The 15,246-nt window shown below is 46.8% G+C and overlaps 1 protein-coding gene across 1 annotated transcript in view; it reads right to left on the bottom strand.

The window, feature by feature from the left end:
• PLS3 (plastin 3) overlaps positions 1-6,639 on the bottom strand; it is a 71,513-nt gene extending 64,874 nt beyond the window's left edge. Inside the window, exon 1 of the mRNA XM_080365967.1 lies at positions 6,495-6,639. The gene's annotated coding sequence lies outside the window, so the exon portion shown is untranslated. The remainder of the gene's footprint in view (positions 1-6,494) is intronic.
• Positions 6,640-15,246: the final 8,607 nt, after the last annotated feature.

Raw genomic sequence — 15,246 nt, forward strand, 5'->3', positions numbered from 1 at the left:
GGCAGAGTAGAAAAATATTTCATCTTGAGCAATCAAAAGCACATAGTTCAACCTGAACACGGCTGTTTCCTAACACTATATTTAACTCCCCTTATACTTCAGGTCACTTGTAATGGAAAAAATGCATTTTAAAAACTTCCATTGGAAATTCAAATAGTTACAGAGGTCTTAAAGGGGAAAACAGAAGGTGTTGAAACAAATGTGTTTTTCGGCTGTATCTTTTGTCGAGGTCATGAGTGATTTCAGTTCTCCCCAAATGCCTTTGTGCATTCGTTTTGTGAAGCAGAGATGTGTGAACCACTTATGGGCAGCAGCTCAGGGGCTATCCAGCAGAAGAGAAAACTGTTAAAAAGTTTACGAAGAAGAAGACAGCTCAAGCCTGTACCTGTGCCCTGGTGCGCACGTGATGAAACAGGTTCCTGGCCACACTGAATTGATTGCATATTTGTTACAAACATATAATCACCTGACTGCAAATAGCAGTGGGTGTCATAGTTCATTAGCCTCTGAGCCTGGCATCTGGCTTGTACCTGATAAGCCTCCTCTGGCTTAGTTTTTGGAGTATCCAGTGCTGGAGACAGTGACGAGAAAAGAGCCTCCTTGCCGTGGAGCAAGACATGCTCAGTGGCTCAGAGGGTGTTGGTACCAGGGGGACCCAAAGGTGCCGCCAAGCAGGGGAGCCTGGGGGTTTTGGCTTCTATTTTTTTTTTTTAGGGCAGGATGGTGCCAAGACACAACTTTTGGAGCCAAATCTCCTTCTGAGTGTTAATGTGGGACTTCTCCCTTAGCACTGGCAAAGTCAGGGGCGGCTCAGCTTGAGGGCAGCAGTGCAGCGAGGGGGCAAAGGGTGCGACATATGGCACCTTTTCTTCCCACCTCCCTGCCAGGATGCCTGCCAGCCTGCGGACTTTGTAGCAGTGTTTTGCAGATTCCCTGTACGGGAGCATTTGGGCCTCACTGCACAGTACTTTGCCCCCTGTTCTGAAACAGGACATAACTTTTCCAACAGCCAAAGCATGAAGCAAACAACTGATTTAAGGGGGATCTTTGGTTATGAAGAGTTTTGGAGAGCAGCTTTTCCATTCAGGAGTTGATTACCCAGAGTACGGAGGGGCTGCTCTGCTGGGCTCCAGCATGGCAGGTCCTGGCACAATATACTTTTTCTGTTTCCCTTCCCAGAAGCATCACCCCTGTCAGACGTGCATCCCAAGGACCCCGGTGCCTGGTGGGATGCACTCAGGAAAGATCCCATCCCACCTTGCACCAGCAGCAGTGTCGGTGTTCCATTTTTCAGAGCCAGCATCTTCCCCCACATCAAAGCTTCAAATGCATTAGAGAAGTGGTGTCAGCATCAGCAAAAAGAGCGTCCCTCAGCTAGCGTGAGTCTCGGGTTTGGACTTTACCTTGGACTGTATCCACTGCAGAGCAAAGGAAATCAAGCCCTTAAAAAAACCTTTGTAAAGGGTTTTTATATGAGAGGCATTTTGATCCTGATAAGATCTTAAGTTATGCCAAATGCCAAAAGTTCTTTGAAACGTTATCTTTCAGCTTCAGCAACACTATTTAGCAGGAGAACAAACTCCTGCCCATGGTGCCGGAGTGGCAGAGAGAAGTGACCCGCAGCAGCGCATGTCTCCTTCCCCTGTCTGACACAGCAGTCCCAGGAGCACAACCCACGGGCTGGGGAGCTCCCACACTCCCGTTCTGCTGCTGGAGAACTGGCCCCCAAAATCTGTTACATGTACAAACCTGGGACACAACCCGAGTGCTGCCACCCAGTTTCCCCGTGTGCAGTCTGAGAAGCTTTCCCTGCCACGTCCCCTCCTTAGCTCTACAGAAGGCACTATGTGGTGACCGTGGCTCCTGTTGCTAAGAAGGTGTCTGATCCCCAAAATAACATGCGGGTATCAGCTAAATAAGGATGCACTCTGGGCTGTTTAAGGTGGATCTTCCTGATATTGTAGATTGGCTTTTGGGCCAGAAATAGAGGTGAGCAACGCCCTGCCTAGCACCCAGCACAAGCAGATGAGCTACTTATAGTCTTTACTGTCTTACGCTCCTGATGCTGCCAGACAGTAGGTGAAGACACCGTGTTCAAGGAGGTTGTAGGTTGATGCTGTGATGCTGTTTGGACACGAGTCACAGTACCAAGAACATGCACAATCCCTACTCAAAGTATCAACAGCAGCCAGCACCATCCCTGCAGCACAGCAGGGGCGACCCTGGGCTGGCAGATGAGAACCTGTGAGTGCTGCCTTCTCCTCTTCAACCCTGGAGAGGTCTCCCGCAGCACTACAGAGACAGCTGGCAGTCAAGCAGCACTGCTTGGCCTGCTGCTCTGCAGAAATGCCACATGACTTTCAGACTGCTGGGGCTGAAGGTATCACAGCAGTCATGATGCTCTCTCTCCCTTTTTCTTCTGTTTACACTGTACTTACTGTTTCCATTAAAAAATAATAACCCCCCAGTTACCCAGCATAGCCAGAAAAATCAAATGTGTGTGTCTGAGAAGCAAAGACCTGATTCCTCTGCAGGATTTTGGATGTCAATGGCAGTAAATCAGTGGCGTTTTTCTAAAATGAGCTGCCAGAATGAGGACCGGGCAGCAGCCTGTTTCAGCTGCGTGTGTGATTCCTTTGTTATGATTCACCTTCCACAAATATCCAAATAAACAAGTTTGCTGGCATGAATATTCTGGTGAGAGGCAAAAAGCTGCAGAAAAGTCACTGAACTCTCACTCCGAATGGAGACATCTCCTCCTGACAGTTTGATCACCAAAGATGCCCTGGCTCGTGCCCCACAACTCCGTGCCGGAGGCAGGTACCCGCGCCGCGTGCTTGGCACAGTGCACAGTCACACCAGGAGTATTCACAGCACTCTTTCAGCACGTCTCAAGGAAATGCATATTTTTCTGCTGCGCTGTCTTTTTGAATCCTTACGTAGAGAAGTATTATTAAACACTGTTCCAAAATTCTCCTTGGTTTTGCTGAGCCTGGTATCTGGAAGCAGATGAAGTTGTTACCAGGAATTCACTGCTGCAACAAGGATTTCTCCCTTATCAGACTTCCACAACCTCTTTTGTTTCTTGATAAACACTATGGTCCTAAAACAGATAGCTCATTTCCCAACTATAGCATCCAATGTATCGGGTAGATCTAGTGATTTCAGTAGATCAATGAATATCTAGTATTGCTTTTACTTATGTGGACAAAAGCCTTAGCATTTTTGTGCATATTATATAAATAAAAATTATTATTTTTATGCATATTTAACATGTCTCTGCCTCCCGTCATGTTTTTAGGAATCAAGTCATGATAGTCTGAACTGGTAAAGAACCATTTTTGGAGGAGAGAGAAGTAAATCGCAAGAAGTGTTCATTAATATATATGGTTATAACATATACATTTCCCTCTCTGTTCCAAGAATGAAAGAAATTAAGTAAGCACTTCACTCAGCTCATCTCTGTAACTGGACACATACAGTTTCTGGCTTTGGTGCCAACAGTATCATCAAGACAAGGTACAGGGTCCCTGCCCAGGATTTCATCATGTGCAGCAGTACCAGGTCTGCAGTGTGACAGTAATGAGGCATAACGTGGCCTCTTTACCCAGAGTGAAGCCACCACAGTGGTGTCTGCAAAAATGTAGTACAGTTCCATGACATAGCAGCTTGCGAAATATTTGAGATGCTGAAATATCTCCAGAAGACAACTGCTTTGGACAGGCTGACAAATGAGCCTGTTATCCTCTGTCCTTCAGAAGATCTCGTGCCATATATTAACTCCTGTCAGAATTGGCTCAGGGCTGATCTCCTGGGTGCAATGTTCTAATTTTTTTGGGTTACACATATGGGTCACGCATAAGTCCAAGACCTGGAGCACGCACAGCCTAAGGTGCGCAGCTCACCGCACCATAGTGGTCTGCTGGCTCTGCAGCCATCTACAGCCATCGCACAGGGAAGTAGGTCCGTGGAGGGGTGAAAAGCCAGCAGAGGGATAACTCTCTTCCAAATTCAGGGCCACTACAGATTGTCTCCTTTTTCTTCTTCTTAAGAAAGAATTCACTGAGCATTTCTGGGCTTGGGGTGTTTGTATGTTTGTATTAATACACAGTTAAGTTGCTATTTAATAGATATTCCAGAAAAAGGAAAGAAACTACAAGCCAAGGTATTTTTAGATGTACTTATCTGTCTAAATCTTTTCACTAGAGCTGAGCTCAAAACTAAAACTATTCCTTCCCGTTTTCTCCAGACAGTGCACACTTTCAGGACAGAAATAACCCAGCATCCCTTTTCAATAGTTTATGAGTTGTCAATTGATGCTTACTGTGTTCTGTGTTTAGAAGTCATCCAGAGCAGCAGGATGTATGTACCAGGCCCAAGAAGTCTGTTTATATTTCATACACATAGTTATTTAGACCAGCTGTGCTCGCATGATTTCTTCATATTACTGCTATTGTGCAAAGAGCAAAAAACATTGAAATACTGTATTTCAGAAGGCTGCTAAATGGCAATGTTTGAAGTCTCAACTGCAGAGCAAAGCCTCTCTAATTCGGATTTCTGGAGCTTTTCCTGGAGCCATGTGGATATTTCGGGAAATTATTCAAAGGAGCAGTTTTTGGGAAGGGAGATGGTTCACAGGAGGATCTTTTCCTCCCAAACCACTCCAGGTCTTCAGTACTTCTGAAGAAAGAGCCGTGTGTTGAGTTGTGAGCTGACTATTTTTACACTGTTTCGTAAGATATGTGCCCTGAGGATGGCCACGAGAAGCCAATGCATTCGGGGAAGGGGTTCCCAGGGGCACACACACGCCTGGTCCCACCCAGCAGGGAAACCCAGCATCCTTCCCTGCTGGCAAATGGCACGAGGAGATAATGTGCAAAAATAACGACCACAAAAGAAGCTGGGGAAGGGGCAGGAGCAGATAAACATGCAGACACTGGGCAACACCAGCATTTCGCTAACAGAAGGCAAGTTTGCATTCATACAGTGTCGACTTTGCTGCCTCCGAAAGGACAGAAATATACAATGAAAAGACTAAAATAGCCATCATAGACTAATGTAGAAATAATTATTAGTTAGTTGTGGATCTGCTGTTGAGGCATGCAGCTCCATCCAGCCCGGGCTGTTGAGCTCAGCTGTGCTGCTGGCTGCCCTGAGGGACAAATGCTGCACCAGCTGCAGCTCTTCTGCCACTAACTGTGCCTGCTGCTTTGAAAAGCAAAATAATTTGTCTCTTCCATAGCTCTTGAAACTAGAAACTCATCTTCCACAATGATTCAAACTATTCCAGGAAACTTATTTTTTATATGTAATTATTCCTTGCTTTTTAAAAAAAAAATAAATCAATGGAAGTGGTCAGCAATTTTTGAAAATCAGAAATGCAATTGCAAAGGGTGCTAAAAATGTCAGTCTATTTTCTCTAAATTTCCAGATTTGCTCTAACACAACTGTGTTCATTTCGCCAGACGTCAAAAGTTTTTGATGAAAATCCGGAATTTCCCTAATCCTGAAAATCTAGTGAATTTAGTGTGTTTAAACAGCAAATATTTATTTCTCTTGTTCTTTGTTGGGCAAGTGAGGGATGGGCCGAGAGGCTTATCGTGCCCCTGTATCCCACCTGCTACAGGCAGCAAGCTGCAGATGACCTGCTAAAGCAGGAGCAGGGGGACACAGGTATATGTGCGAGGGAGCCAGAACTGCCCCGTGAATGCTGTAGCTATATGAGCTGTTGCCTAAGAGCTGCTCTGCCTGCTGCATTCCTAAGACACCTAAAGGAGGAGGAGGAGGCATCTCCCTAGGTTGCTCCCTCAGTGTGCACAAGATGTGGCAATGTCTGGGTGTAGCCCGGCACAGAAAGCAGCTGTCTGGACCGGAGGAGAGGTGCTCCCCGGGGCATTGCCTTTCCCATCCAGCGCTCACAGCAGCCAGCACTGTTGCAAATAATAACCTCCAGCAGGCAGGAACTCTCCAAGTGAGACAGAGTTTGCCTGGAAATGCCCATCGGGTGCTATAGGATGCCTGTAGTGACAGCCCCCAGCCCAAGGATGCAGGCTCAGGGTCCAGGTATGGAGCCGTGCTTGGGGCTGAAGCCCTCCTAGGGACTCACTTTGAAAAATCTTTTAAACCCTAAAAGCAAGTAGGAACCTCATTTTCATGGCTCTGTGAAAAGATGGCAGGAGGTGAGCTCTCCTTCCTTGCCAAATGTGTATATTTAGGAGACCAAAGCCTGTCCAGTCTGGGGTGGGAGCGCAAGCCAGGCTGTTCATGAAGCGATGCCCTGTGTCGTTTGTGACACGTTATGATTACGAGTTACTAAACTAAGCTTAACGGAGTAACTAAACTAAGCTCGACTGAGTAACAGTTCTGCACTTGCCTTTGCTTCCCCCAGTCCCTAAACACCATTCCCCCTTTGCGCTGCAGACCTACCCTCTGCAGCCCAGCGGCACTGAAGGTGAGGAAGAGGAGGCTGCCCCTGCCCCGGTCCCGCTGCGTACCTCTGCGCACGGCTGTCACCGCTGCTCCCCTTCCCTGCAGGCCAGATCTGTTGCCATAAGCTGCCTGCAGGCAGCCGGCCCTGGCAGCGAGGAGCTGCCAGGGACACGCCAGCACAGCTCCTGCTGCTCCTCAGCTGTGTCACAGGCTGACCTACCACGTGCTGTCTGCTGTCTCATGGCTTTTTTCCACCCCTTTTTCTCCTCATGCATTCAGTAGAGAAAAATCTGCAAATTACTGTTCCCCCAGCAGAGCTGTTTTCCTTTCTGAGCACTTTTTGGACAGGAGTAGATGGGGAAGCGGGGGTGAGAAAGAGACAGCAAACCAGGCTGATGGTATGGAAGGGCAGTGGTCTAACCCAGGAGGGGCAAAGGAAAACTTATTTTGTTGGTTTTGGATGAATTCACCCAGAGTTCCTCTTTGGTTTTTTTGCCAGGGCTGCTCTTACATATCTAACTATACCCTTTTTAGTGGATATTGAAAGATCATCGCTTCCCACAGCTCCACATTTTTTCCACCCAGCTCCTAAGCACCCAAGTGGTGTGCAGCTCCGCAAACTGTGCTCGGCCTCCCTGCAGCTGGTGTGCCCAGCCCCGGGGCGGCTCGTGGATGTGGGGAGGGGGCCAGCCAGAAGGCAGGCATCTGTGCAAAAAGCATCCTTTTCAGATTTGTTCAGCTACAACGCTGGCAGAGTTCGGAGGGAAAATCGGGGACAGCACTAGGTGCTCACAGCCTAGAGCTCAGCGCTAACCATCGGCGGGGCCGGGTGGGAAGGAGCCGCTTCCAGCTGGGAAATTACTGTGGGGTTAATTGAAGGAAACAGCAGAGCAGCAGGGGTGGTGTTGGGAACACCCTGTGCTCGTCCTGCGGGCTTACCCATGGGACACCAGCTCCCAGCACCTCAGTGAGCCAGTGCCATCCTGCTCCCCCCGCTGACACGCAGCTGGGGAGAAGGGCTGGATGTCGGGGTGCTGGATGTCGGGGTGTTGTGCTGTCCCTGCTAATTCCCGGTGCAAATCAATCTCTTTGCAGCAGCCTTGCCCTCAGACTTAGGTTAGGCAAGTGGCTCAAGCCAGCAGCTGCTCCTAAACTGCAAGTTCGGGGTGGTAAGTTTTGATGATCTGGGCAGAGTCTGCTTCACTGGACTGTCCCAAAGGCAAATAGGGACACGATATTTTGCAGGTCTGGGGGGAATGTGCTGTTCTGCCATAACTTGCTTCCTGAGCCGGTATAATGGATGCTGACTGCTCTCCTCTTTGTTGTCACCCTCACAGGTCCCTGCATTTTAATGGTGACAGAGAAAGCAGAGGCCAAGCAATGAGCGTGCCAGGTACGTAAATTCTGACTGAGAACAAGTGCACCATAACAAGGTTTTAAATCTTACTCCGGCAGATCACCTTGAGCCCCATCTGTCTGCAAGGAGCGCCAGCAGTGCGGAAAGGCAGCTGGGGAAATGGGATGCTTCAGGTGGAGGGAGCCGAGCAGCCTGGTGCTCTGGGCTGGGTACCATGCCCTGTGCGGCAAGGTCAGGGGTGGCCCCAGGTGAGGCTGGTGAGACACCAACTCTTGGAGGCGTGAGCTGGGATCTGCTGCTCATCTCCTGAAGGCAGTTAAATTGACAGCCTCGTGTTGCACGCAAGGCTGATGTCCCTTTCATTGCCTCTGGTTTCAGAAGTGGTTTGTTATTTCGGGCTCTCACAACAGCAACCTGTGTTCAGTCACCAAATGAACTGGCCTCCTTCTGTTGCTCTTAAGTGCTTTCAATCCCTGTGCCCTGCAAGAAAAAAGACTAGCTCCCGTAAGAAAGAAATACATACAGTAAGTTCAGAAGCATTTGAGGCATCCCGGCAGTGCACTAAGATGTTTAAGATGCACTTGAGGAAGGCTGCCCTTTGTTGAACTGTTTCACCACACTGTTTAATGCAGTTTCTGTCTCCTTCCCTTGAATGACGCATATAATAACCACCATTAGCCTTGGTCTCTGGTGTGTGAATAACACACAGCAGCGATGGTCGGAGGCCAGCTCTGGTGAGTAGGCATGGTGCTTCCACTCTCATCTCCGCAGGAGAGGAAGTCAGCAAACACTGCCAACCCTCATAAAATAAAGAATTAATGTACCCTGCTGTGCACACAGTGCTTTACTCATTGGACAGGCATATATGCATCCTCTGCCCAAATCAGTCAGCAGTCAATATTACCACCCAGCTGAGATCGCATGTGCTGAAATGTACCATCAGCTGTGAGAGGGGCTGCAGCATTCAGGAATGGGGCAGCAAGGAACACGGCAAACGAGTTTCTGCCATGTGGAAGGTGAACAGAATTGCTCCAGCCATTACCATGCATCAGGATGAGAACTGGAGGAGAAGAGGTCTTTTCCAAAGCTATATTTTTTCCTAGTGGCCCCTAGAGAAAGGATCATCCAGGAAAACTTAAGACATCCATACGTTTACATGGCTCATAGAGTATGTAGGTAATGAACTGCAGTGGTGGGTTACAGAAGGAGACTGGAGGAGCACAAGGGTGAGAGTATTAAAGCAAGGACCCAGGGTGGCAGCAGAGCAGCCAAGAGAAGAAAGAAGCATTAATAAATATATTTTTTTTTCCACTAAGTTGCAAAGCACGGCTTGAAAACAGTCATGGAGGAATTTAAATTGTTTTAATAACAATCTCTCATCTTATCAAGGGGATTTCCCCAGATCTTAAACACTTTACCAACAAGGTTAATACCCCTTGTGCCCAAAGAACAGATAAAAAGACTGAGCTCAGCTAGGGAAAAACATCTAGCCATCATCTACAGGGAGAGCTCTGCCTGAACTCCTGTCCCACACCAGGCTCTGCCCTGATTCACACTCCCCATAGCAGAGGTGTGTAGCCAAATCCTCCTCAATGTCTGTGGTTCAAAGTGTGATGAAAACAACAGCATTCCTCCATTACAAAGCCTTAATATTCCCCACAGACCAGCTGCCACCGCCCTCAGCCCCACGACCCATGACACTGGAAGCACATTGTCACACGGAAGGTGACAGCGCAGCAAGCACATTGAATACACACAGATTATTCCTGGCAAATTTTGAGACTGACCTGTAACACGCACACAGAAATATCCCCTAAATTATCTGATTATCCTAAATATCACAGCTCAAGTGAAAGCTGAAAAGAAAAGCGTGGAAGCTTTTCCGTGAAACCGTTGGCTCTCAAGACTGCTTTCTTCCCAGGCCAGGCATGCTGTGCTGCAGATGCCCAGTCAGCTTTACTAATATTAATTTCCAAGTGGAGGCAGCACCTTGACCAGCACTGGGTGAAAAACCATCAGCATCCCTGGCGTCGGCTGATACAGCTGATGGGCAGCATGCTGCGTCCAGCTGATAACGTCATGCAGGGCAGTAAAAAACTCCTTGTGATAATTCCATCCTCTTAATCACCAGCTGCTCCTAAATTTCTCTGGAGCACGTTTGAAATCAGTTAGTTTGCATAATCCTGCTGCTGGGCTGAAACTTAACAACTGCAGAGAGGGCAGGTCTTACCGGTTGGTGGTGTGCACAGCCACCGTGCCCACCGGTCACCCTCAGCAGCTTTGGGGGGCAGGGGGATGCTGCTCAGCCCCTCGAGCAGTTGGGTCAGCCCCACTGGAGCCTTTGGGCACCGTCTCTGTGGAAATGTGCAGTAACAGAAATGGTGGATTTGTGCATGCTCCAGAATCCCAAGGAAGGCACAGTATGACACGGTGCCCTCTTTATTTCTGTAGATTCTGCGCCAGAGTGCAAACCTCTTAGGCTTTCAAAGGTTCTAAACTTGCTTAGGTATTAATGCAGGGGAGAGAGGGAAGGCAGCAAAGTGCCCTACTTCTTTGCTTTCTTTTTCATCTTGGCTACACAACACGTTGCTGCCGCTAGCACATCTCCTTTCCCATTCTCTTTTACTAGCAAATGCACTTTGACTGGTTGCAAACTATTTACCAGGCCACATCAGGCCAGCTTTTCTCTGCCTGTGAGTTATCCACAAGTGAACACATACATTTTTATTGATGTATTTGTTGTTGGTAACTGTTCAGTAAAAAGCCTGTGCATACTTGAGTTGTTTGTGATCTGCTGTTTGCTTGGACTGACCTGTCTTTGGGTAAGAGGTTTCTGGGAGAGAAGGGAGCAGCCAGGCATGAGGCAAACGTGGAGCAGTCTGACCCCATTTGTACTGGAAGACATCTAATACTACTATCCTTTCTGCCTCACAAGTACCCTGATTTGTCAGAGCAGCAGCCACCGTGAACATTAATGCTAGCAAAGCCCTGCGTGCATGAATGTTTGCACAAATGGGACAAGACAAGGTGATGCACTTAAACGAACATATCACCTCAAGTGAACATTTTGCTGCATTAGGTGAGGCCAATTGCTCATACACCATCAATTTATGCTGCAGGAGAGACCTGAGTCAAGTGGAAACCCCAAACTTCCTAGAATCATCACACAATATTCATGGTAGTTCTGCATAGTCAGAACTAGGACCTACCACAAGTTTAGACAGTCTTAATCTGTTACCAAATCAACTGCATTTCCTCCAGGTGTCACATTTTTTCTAGCAGCTTACCCATCTACTATGACATTTTTTATTTTCAAGATGACATTCAGTGCTGGTAGTACGAAATTTAACCATGTCATCAGGTCTACAGGTTCTTTGTAGTATAAAAGTACAAGTATTCATCTGTAAAAAAGAAAAACTTTGCTTGAGGCAACGAAGCAGCACCAGTTTACACCAGGGAAATATTTCTGGTTAGCATCCAGCTATTTCTTTTATGGACACATCATAAGTCTTGGTTGCTGGAATACAGTCTACTGTGAAGTAGACTTACCAAGGATGGTGCTGTGCTCCAGGGTGTAAAGACAATACAGCCTGCAATAGCTGCTAGATCCACCTGTATCACTGGAAACAACTGCAAACCATAAAGGATGCTTCTGTGACTGCAGCAGTCTGAGAACAAAGTCTATTATACTGTTGGAAGGAAAAAAGCTGCATTATGAGAAGCACTCTTTGCAATACAAATATCCCATCTTGGTTTAGCTTAATGTAACGAAAATGTTCCCCTTTTTCCTATTCTTACCATATTTTTGTAACCACGCTGTTTGTTACCTTGCAGATGGACTTTAATACTTTGCACAATTTCCTCCTTCCATAGAAAAAAAGTTTAAAACAGAGAGAGAGAAGGAGCTAAAAAGGATGGCTCACCATTGCCTGCCTACACTACAGACAGGCTTGCAACCTTCCTAATTCTGCTGTGCTGCTGTAAATCCCGCCAAACATTATGTTTTATTCACAAATTCAGGGTCAGGCTCGAGCACTAAGGTTGCGTGGGCATCTCTCATCTTGACGTCTGCACGTGGGGAAAAGAAATAATCACTGGTGTGCAACTCCATTCTGCAGCAAGAGAAATGTGCGCTTTGAATTTACAGTCGCTCCCAGCTCTGCCCACAGCTGCATGCTCCCAGTTTCCTGCCTCCACACAGACTGTGGCTGAAGAAAAATCTCCTCTTATTTACTCCACGAACAAGCCTGATGAGGGTTGAAATTGGGCTGCTGAATGCCCTGAAGTTCCATCTCCATGACCTCGAGAATGCAAAGGAAGTAATGTTATACTTTGTCCTAAAGTATCCTCAGAAATGGAGAATTACTGCAGAAAAATTATAGGGAAAGTACCATACTACCACTGCAAGTAATTTCTATGGATTTTTTGCTAAAAAGTAGAATGAGATGTGATTTTAAAGTGATTTAAGATCAGCATTAACTAATCCTGCAGATGCCAGTAGAGTCACCTTCTCACTAATGAGCTTAAAAGCTTTAAAATATGCTGTCAAGTAGCTAAGATTAGTTTACTGGGTTTTTTTTTCCTCAGTGGTGCCCTTTTCCTGAAAACTTACCAACTTCTTGACTAGTTTCACCCAAGAACACAGGCTGTTGGCAATGACCAGAACTGTCTCATCTTAGTTTACCCTCTCCACCTGCCTGCACTAGGCAGCAGTGCAACAAAGCAACACAAGGAAACTAACAAAGTACTCAACCAGCATTTCTAATTCATGAAATCCAAGGATGAAATAATAGAGGACATTGAGTTCAGCTTGGGACAGTCACTCCCTGCCCATTGCCACCAGTGCCATGGGCTGGGACGGGAGCAGCTGAGCTTACCCCATCACCGATGTTTCGTGGCTGCCTGACCAGCTCCATCACACACTAACCCAGAACAGGTTAGTAGTAAAGCAGACAAATGACAGAGGAGCTGACAAATGGTGTTCAAGGCAAGTAATTTGTGAGACCTGGCTAAATGTCACCGTTCTGAGGTACTGCTTTGGGTAATGGGACAAAAAAAGTCCAATTGTTCACTGCGGGTGACTCCCTCTGGTTTGAGGGCACGGTGCTTTCCAGCCACCCTCGCAAGATGTGGCAGCCACTGTCTAGACTGCTGCAAACCCAGACCTTGTGCCAGCGCAGTATGAAACCTCATTGTCAGCCTCAGGTCTTGCTTCAAAACATTTTTCCCCTTTTTCAGGGGAAACTCCTTGTACAACAAAATGGCTCCCTGCTAGGCGCACAAGTGACTCAGATCGCACTCAGCTTTTCTCACACAAATTAATTCATGGTAACTTGAACTTGAGATCCATGCAGGATCATCACTTGTGCATCTGAAACAGAAGTTTGCTTTATAAGGTTGAGGGAGTGGAATTGGGGAGAAACAGGCAAAAGGCAGCATCTCCTATTCTGATGTAAATATATGCCGGGGTATTTGATGCTTGGAAGAAGTTCAAGGGAGAGCCACAAAAATTACTAAAACCAAATTACAATCTAGAAACATACCTTCAGCATGAGAGCATGCAGCTGAGCCGTCTATTTATCCAGAAGAAAGGAGGGTGACTCGATCACAGTCTGTCCATACTTCCAAGAACAAGCACTTTTAAAACTGACCTAAAATGGGAAAATTGAAATTAAGATGCAAATAGCTAGTAATGAAGCTAGGTAATCATTAAGATAATACAGAACGGAGGTAAATTTTTCCATCACATTAATAGCAACAGAAAGAGTGGCTGGTGGCCTTTTAAAAAATACTCTGCAGTACAATCAGCAGTGACAGACTGGATGCAAGAGCTGCTCAATGAGGATGTACAGCACAGAACGTCTTCCAAGGGATGCCAGCCTGTATCCTTTCTTTTTCCTTGGAATATATCCATATGTACCATTCCCAGATGTGAGTGATGCCAGCTATTTGGCTCACGGAATTCTCATCCATTCAGCATCCTCCTTTTAATAGCAATAAGACTTGCATAATTTATTATTATTAACATTAATGAGCCTTTTCTTCACATGCCTCAAAGAGCAAGGGAGAACTGTGCTGATCTGGATTCTGCAGCACTGATGACAGACTTTTCTTTAAATGCTGTGAGGAAGAACTTCTCAGGAGCCAGCCCATCACGGGGAGCTTGATTGTATGAGGCTGCGCAGGTAATAACTACACCTAGGTAAAATGTGCCAAGTCTGAGAGTAGGAACAACTCTGTGTTCATTAGAACATCCCAGAACTTTCAGAGCTATCCTGGACCCCATTTGAGGTTGGAACAAGTCATCCCAGACTGGAGTGTTTATTCTAGTAACCTTTCCAAGATGATTGAGTCAGCTGAATTTTTCTTCAAATTCACAGTAACTAGAACCCAAAAACTGTGTGAGTGACACAGCAATTCTGGGATGAAATGATACAAGCAGGAGAAAAATTCTTCACATGCTATTGCAAAATGATGCAATGCCTCTAATAATGTTGAACTGTGCTTTTGCCATATAGCTTTGAGCTTCTTGCCTAACCCACATTCTCTGGAAAATCTCTGCTAAAACATACCAGTTTGTGGTGACATTCTTCACTGGATCTGCTCTGTCTTGACAAAGATATAGCACAGGCCAGGAATTAATTGGCTGAGAGGAACACTTAGTGGCTATCTTAGATCTTGCTAATACAATTCTTTGTTCAATTCTGCTCTCTAAAACTGGGTTTTGTATTGACTTCATGCAGTAGCTATGAGACCTTCTGAAGAAGCATGTGGAATGACGGTTCTACAGAGAAAGCAAGACCACAATCTGCCACCTGGCTGGTCTTGGAGCCAGTTCAGCATTGCCATGGCATTTTTGGGACCAGGAGGCGGTGGCCAAGGTACATGGTCTCACTTTAGCCCAGCACGCACAGAAGGGTACAGGAGCCCATGGAGTATCTGGGCTGGGATGTGGCACAGGGGAGCCTTTGGTAGCTTATCCCTCCTCCCCACTTGGGGACATCCATAAGCGGAGCTATTGGGTCAGTGTCAGGCACTGCTAGCCATGATCCCACACGCTCCTCTACCTAGAGGTGGTTCATCTTACTGGTCTGGATGTGGCTCAGGGTATATTCAGCTGTGTGCCACAGCTATGGGCATCCCTGAGACCCATTGACCTGAGCTTCAGGCTCAGCAAGACCCTTTTGTCACTCCTCCTCCTCTATACAGCACCAGTTTTTCATCTAGAACTTGCCATTGCAAGCGATGCTGATGTGACAGTTCAGGCTCCAAGCACCAGGCATGGCACTGGCCTCTCTGTAAGCCAGCTTGTTTCCACTGCTCAGGTTGATCCCTGAGGCACCTTCCCAGAGCACTGAGGGACTATTCTTACACGAATACAGAAGTATTTTAACACTTACAGTCTTGAGGTGTGCCATGGCAAAGGCAAAAGACAGTATTACTCTTATGCATTTCACAGT

Source organism: Falco punctatus (genome assembly GCF_963210335.1).
Source record: "Falco punctatus genome assembly, chromosome: 15".
Lineage (NCBI taxonomy): Eukaryota > Metazoa > Chordata > Aves > Falconiformes > Falconidae > Falco > Falco punctatus.